Below are 6,033 nucleotides of genomic sequence, written 5' to 3'. Positions count from 1 at the left end.
ACCCCTCACACCCCTAGACCAGCAGGGATACTGACAGTTTCCCCTTACAGCCCTAGACCAGCAGGGATACTGACAGTCACCCCTCACAGCCCTAGACCAGCAGGGATAATAACAGTCACCCCTCACAGCCCTAGACCAGCAGGGATACTGAGAATCACCCCTCTCAGATCTAGACCAGCAGGGATACTCACAGTCACCCCTCACAGCCCTAGACCAGCAGGGATACTGAGAATCACCCCTCACAGCTCTAGACCAGCAGGGATACTGAGAATCACCCCTCACAGCTCTAGACCAGCAGGGATACTCACAGTCACCCCTCACAGCCCTAGACCAGCAGGGATACTGACAGTCACCCCTAACAGCCCTAGACCAGCAGGGATACTATCAGTTACCCCTCACAGCCCTAGACCAGCAGGGATACTGAGAGTCACCCCTCACAGCCCTAGACCAGCAGGGATACTGACAGTTACCCCTCACAACCCTAGACCAGCAGGGATACTGACAGTCACCCCTCACAGCCCTAGACCAGCAGGGATACTGACAGTCACCCCTCACAGCTCTAGACCAGCAGGGATACTAACAGTCACCCCTCACAGCTCTAGACCAGCAGGGATAATAACAGTCACCCCTCACAGCTCTAGACCAGCAGGGATACTGAGAATCACCCCTCACAGCTCTAGACCAGCAGGGATACTCACAGTCACCCCTCACAGCCCTAGACCAGCAGGGATACTGACAGTCACCCCTCACAGCCCTAGACCAGCAGGGATATGGACAGTCACCCCTCACAGCCCTAGACCAGCAGGGATACTGACAGTCACCCCTCACAGCCCTAGGCCAGCAGGGATACTGACAGTCACTCCTCACAGCCCTAGGCCAGCAGGGATACTGACAGCCACCCCTCACAGCCCTAGACCAGCAGGGATACTGACAGCCACCCCTCACAGCCCTAGACCAGCAGGATACTGACAGTCACCCCTCACAACCCTAGACCAGCAGGGATACTGAGAGTCACCCCTCACAGCTCTAGACCAGCAGGGATACTGACAGTTACCCCTCACAGCCCTAGACCAGCAGGGATACTGACAGTCATCCCTCACAGCTCTAGACCAGCAGGGATATGGACAGTCACCCCTCACATCCCTAGATCAGCAGGGATACTGACAGTCACCCCTCACAGCCCTAGACCAGCAGGGATACTGACAGTCGCCCCTCACAGCCCTAGACCAGCAGGGATACTGATAGTCGCCCCTCACAGCCCTAGACCAGCAGGGATACTGACAGTCACCCCTCACAGCCCTAGACCAGCAGGGATACTGACAGTCACCCCTCACAGCCCTAGACCAGCAGGGATACTGATAGTCGCCCCTCACAGCCCTAGACCAGCAGGGATACTGACAGTCACCCCTCACAGCCCTAGACCAGCAGGGATACTGACAGTCACCCCTCACAGCCCTAGACCAGCAGGGATACTGACAGTCGCCCCTCACAGCCCTAGACCAGCAGGGATACTGACAGTCACCCGTCACAGCCCTAGACCAGCAGGGATACTGCCATTACCCGTCACAGCCCTAGACCAGCAGGGATACTGACAGTCACCCCTCACAGCCCTAGACCAGCAGGGATACTGACAGTCACCCCTCACAGCCCTAGACCAGCAGGAATACTGACAGTCACCCGTCACAGCCCTAGACCAGCAGGGATACTGACAGTCACCCCTCACAGCCCTAGACCAGCAGGGATACTAATAGTCACCAGTCACAGCCCTAGACCAGCAGGGATACTGACAGTCACCCGTCACAGCCCTAGACCAGCAGGGATACTGACAGTCACCCCTCACAGCTCTAGACCAGCAGGGATACTAACAGTCACCCCTCACATCCCTAGACCAGCAGGGATACTGAGAGTCACCCCTCACAGCCCTAGACCAGCAGGGATACTGACAGTCACCCCTCACAGCTCTAGACCAGCAGGGATACTAACAGTCACCCGTCACAGCCCTAGATCAGCAGGGATACTGACAGTTTCCCCTTACAGCCCTAGACCAGCAGGGATACTGACAGTCACCCCTCACAGCTCTAGGCCAGCAGGGATACTGACAGTTACCCCTCACAGCCCTAGACCAGCAGGAATACTGACAGTCACCCCTCACAGCCCTAGACCAGCAGGGATACTGACAGACACCCCTCACAGCCCTAGACCAGCAGGGATACTGACAGTCACCCCTCACACCCCTAGACCAGCAGGGATACTGACAGTCACCCCTCACACCCCTAGACCAGCAGGGATACTGACAGTCACCCCTCACACCCCTAGACCAGCAGGGATACTGACAGTCACCCCTCACACCCCTAGACCAGCAGGGATACTGACAGTCACCCGTCACAGCACTAGACCAGCAGGGATACTGACAGTCACCCCTCACAGCTCTAGACCAGCAGGGATACTAACAGTCACCCCTCACAGCCCTAGACCAGCAGGGATACTGACAGTCACCCCTCACAGCCCTAGACCAGCAGGGATACTGACAGTCACCCCTCACATCCCTAGACCAGCAGGGATACTGAGAGTCACCCCTCACAGCCCTAGACCAGCAGGGATACTGACAGTCACCCCTCACAGCCCTAGACCAGCAGGGATACTGACAGTAACCCCTCACAGCCCTAGACCAGCAGGGATACTAACAGTCATCCCTCACAGTCCTAGATCAGCAGGGATACTGACAGTTTCCCCTCACAGCCCTAGACCAGCAGGGATACTGACAGTCGCCCCTCACAGCCCTAGACCAGCAGGGATACTGACAGTCACCCCTCACAGCCCTAGACCAGCAGGGATACTGACAGTCGCCCCTCACAGCCCTAGACCAGCAGGGATACTGACAGTCACCCGTCACAGCCCTAGACCAGCAGGGATACTAATAGTCACCCCTCACAGCTCTAGACCAGCAGGGATACTGACAGTCACCCCTCACAGCCCTAGACCAGCAGGGATACTGACAGTCACCCCTCACAGCTCTAGACCAGCAGGGATACTAATAGTCACCAGTCACAGCCCTAGACCAGCAGGGATACTGACAGTCACCCGTCACAGCCCTAGACCAGCAGGGATACTGACAGTCACCCCTCACAGCTCTAGACCAGCAGGGATACTAACAGTCACCCCTCACAGCCCTAGACCAGCAGGGATACTGAGAGTCACCCCTCACAGCCCTAGACCAGCAGGGATACTGAGAGTCACCCCTCACAGCCCTAGACCAGCAGGGATACTGAGAGTCACCCCTCACAGCCCTAGACCAGCAGGGATACTGACAGTCACCCCTCACAGCCCTAGACCAGCAGGGATACTGACAGTCACCCCTCACAGCCCTAGACCAGCAGGGATACTGACAGTCACCCCTCACAGCTCTAGACCAGCAGGGATACTGACAGTCACCCCTCACAGCCCTATACCAGCAGGGATACTGACAGTCACACCTCACAGCCCTAGACCAGCAGGGATACTAACAGTCACCCGTCACAGCCCTAGACCAGCAGGGATACTGACAGTTTCCCCTTACAGCCCTAGACCAGCAGGGATACTGACAGTTACCCCTCACAGCCCTAGACCAGCAGGGATACTGACAGTCACCCCTCACAGCCCTAGACCAGCAGGGATACTGACAGTCACCCCTCACAGCTCTAGACCAGCAGGGATACTGACAGTCACCCCTCACAGCCCTATACCAGCAGGGATACTGACAGTCACACCTCACAGCCCTAGACCAGCAGGGATACTAACAGTCACCCGTCACAGCCCTAGACCAGCAGGGATACTGACAGTTTCCCCTTACAGCCCTAGACCAGCAGGGATACTGACAGTCACCCCTCACAGCTCTAGGCCAGCAGGGATACTGACAGTTACCCCTCACAGCCCTAGACCAGCAGGAATACTGACAGTCACCCCTCACAGCCCTAGACCAGCAGGGATACTGAGAGTCACCCCTCACAGCCCTAGACCAGCAGGGATACTGACAGTCACCCCTCAGAGCCCTAGACCAGCAGGGATACTGACAGTCACCCCTCACAGCCCTAGACCAGCAGGGATACTGACAGTTTCCCCTCACAGCCCTAGACCAGCAGGGATACTGACAGTCACCCCTCACAGCCCTAGACCAGCAGGGATACTGACAGTCATACCTCACAGCCCTAGACCAGCAGGGATACTGACAGTCCCCCCTCACAGCCCTAGACCAGCAGGGATACTGACAGTCCCCCCTCACAGCCCTAGACCAGCAGGGATACTGACAGTCACCGGTCACAGCCCTAGGCCAGCAGGGATACTGACAGTCACCCCTCACACCCCTAGACCAGCAGGGATACTGACAGTCACCCCTCACAGCCCTAGACCAGCAGGGATACTGACAGTCATCCCTCACAGCCCTAGACCAGCAGGGATACTGACAGTCCCCCCTCACAGCTCTAGACCAGCAGGGATACTGACAGTCACCCCTCACAGCCCTAGACCAGCAGGGATACTGACAGTCACCCCTCACAGCCCTAGACCAGCAGGGATACTGACAGCCACCCCTCACAGCCCTAGACCAGCAGGGATACTGACAGCCACCCCTCACAGCCCTAGACCAGCAGGGATACTGACAGTCACCCCTCACAGCTCTAGACCAGCAGGGATAATAACAGTCACCCCTCACAGCTCTAGACCAGCAGGGATACTGAGAATCACCCCTCACAGCTCTAGACCAGCAGGGATACTCACAGTCACCCCTCACAGCCCTAGACCAGCAGGGATACTGACAGTCATCCCTCACAGCCCTAGACCAGCAGGGATGCTGACAGCCACCCCTCACAGCTCTAGACCAGCAGGGATACTGACAGCCACCCCTCACAGCCCTAGACCAGCAGGGATACTCACAGTCACCCCTCACAGCCCTAGACCAGCAGGGATACTGACAGTTACCCCTCACAACCCTAGACCAGCAGGGATATAGACAGTCACCCCTCACAGCCCTAGACCCGCAGGGATACTGAGAGTCACCCCTCACAGCTCTAGACCAGCAGGGATATGGACAGTCACCCCTTAAGAGCCCTAGACCAGCAGGGATACTGACAGTCATCCCTCACAGCTCTAGACCAGCAGGAATACTGACAGTCACCCCTCACAGCCCTAGACCAGCAGGGATACTGACAGTCACCCCTCACAGCCCTAGACCAGCAGGGATATGGACAGTCACCCCTCACATCCCTAGATCAGCAGGGATACTGACAGTCACCCCTCACAGCCCTAGACCAGCAGGGATACTGACAGTCGCCCCTCACAGCCCTAGACCAGCAGGGATACTGACAGTCGCCCCTCACAGCCCTAGACCAGCAGGGATACTGACAGTCGCCCCTCACAGCCCTAGACCAGCAGGGATACTGACAGTCACCCCTCACAGCCCTAGACCAGCAGGGATACTGACAGTCACCCCTCACAGCCCTAGACCAGCAGGGATACTGACAGTCACCCCTCACAGCCCTAGACCAGCAGGGATACTGACAGTCACCCCTCACAGCTCTAGACCAGCAGGGATACTAATAGTCACCAGTCACAGCCCTAGACCAGCAGGGATACTGACAGTCACCCGTCACAGCCCTAGACCAGCAGGGATACTAACAGTCACCCCTCACATCCCTAGACCAGCAGGGATACTGAGAGTCACCCCTCACAGCCCTAGACCAGCAGGGATACTGACAGTCACCCCTCACAGCCCTAGACCAGCAGGGATACTAACAGTCACCCGTCACAGCCCTAGACCAGCAGGGATACTGACAGTTTCCCCTTACAGCCCTAGACCAGCAGGGATACTAACAGTCACCCCTCACAGCTCTAGGCCAGCAGGGATACTGACAGTTACCCCTCACAGCCCTAGACCAGCAGGGATACTAACAGTCATCCCTCACAGTCCTAGATCAGCAGGGATACTGACAGTTTCCCCTCACAGCCCTAGACCAGCAGGGATACTGACAGTCACCCCTCACAGCCCTAGACCAGCAGGGA

This window comes from Engystomops pustulosus, chromosome 11 (genome assembly GCF_040894005.1).
Source record: "Engystomops pustulosus chromosome 11, aEngPut4.maternal, whole genome shotgun sequence".
In the NCBI taxonomy this organism is placed as follows: Eukaryota; Metazoa; Chordata; class Amphibia; order Anura; family Leptodactylidae; genus Engystomops; species Engystomops pustulosus.
The sequence above is the reverse complement of the archived record's forward strand: the minus strand, read 5'-3'. Positions refer to the sequence as shown.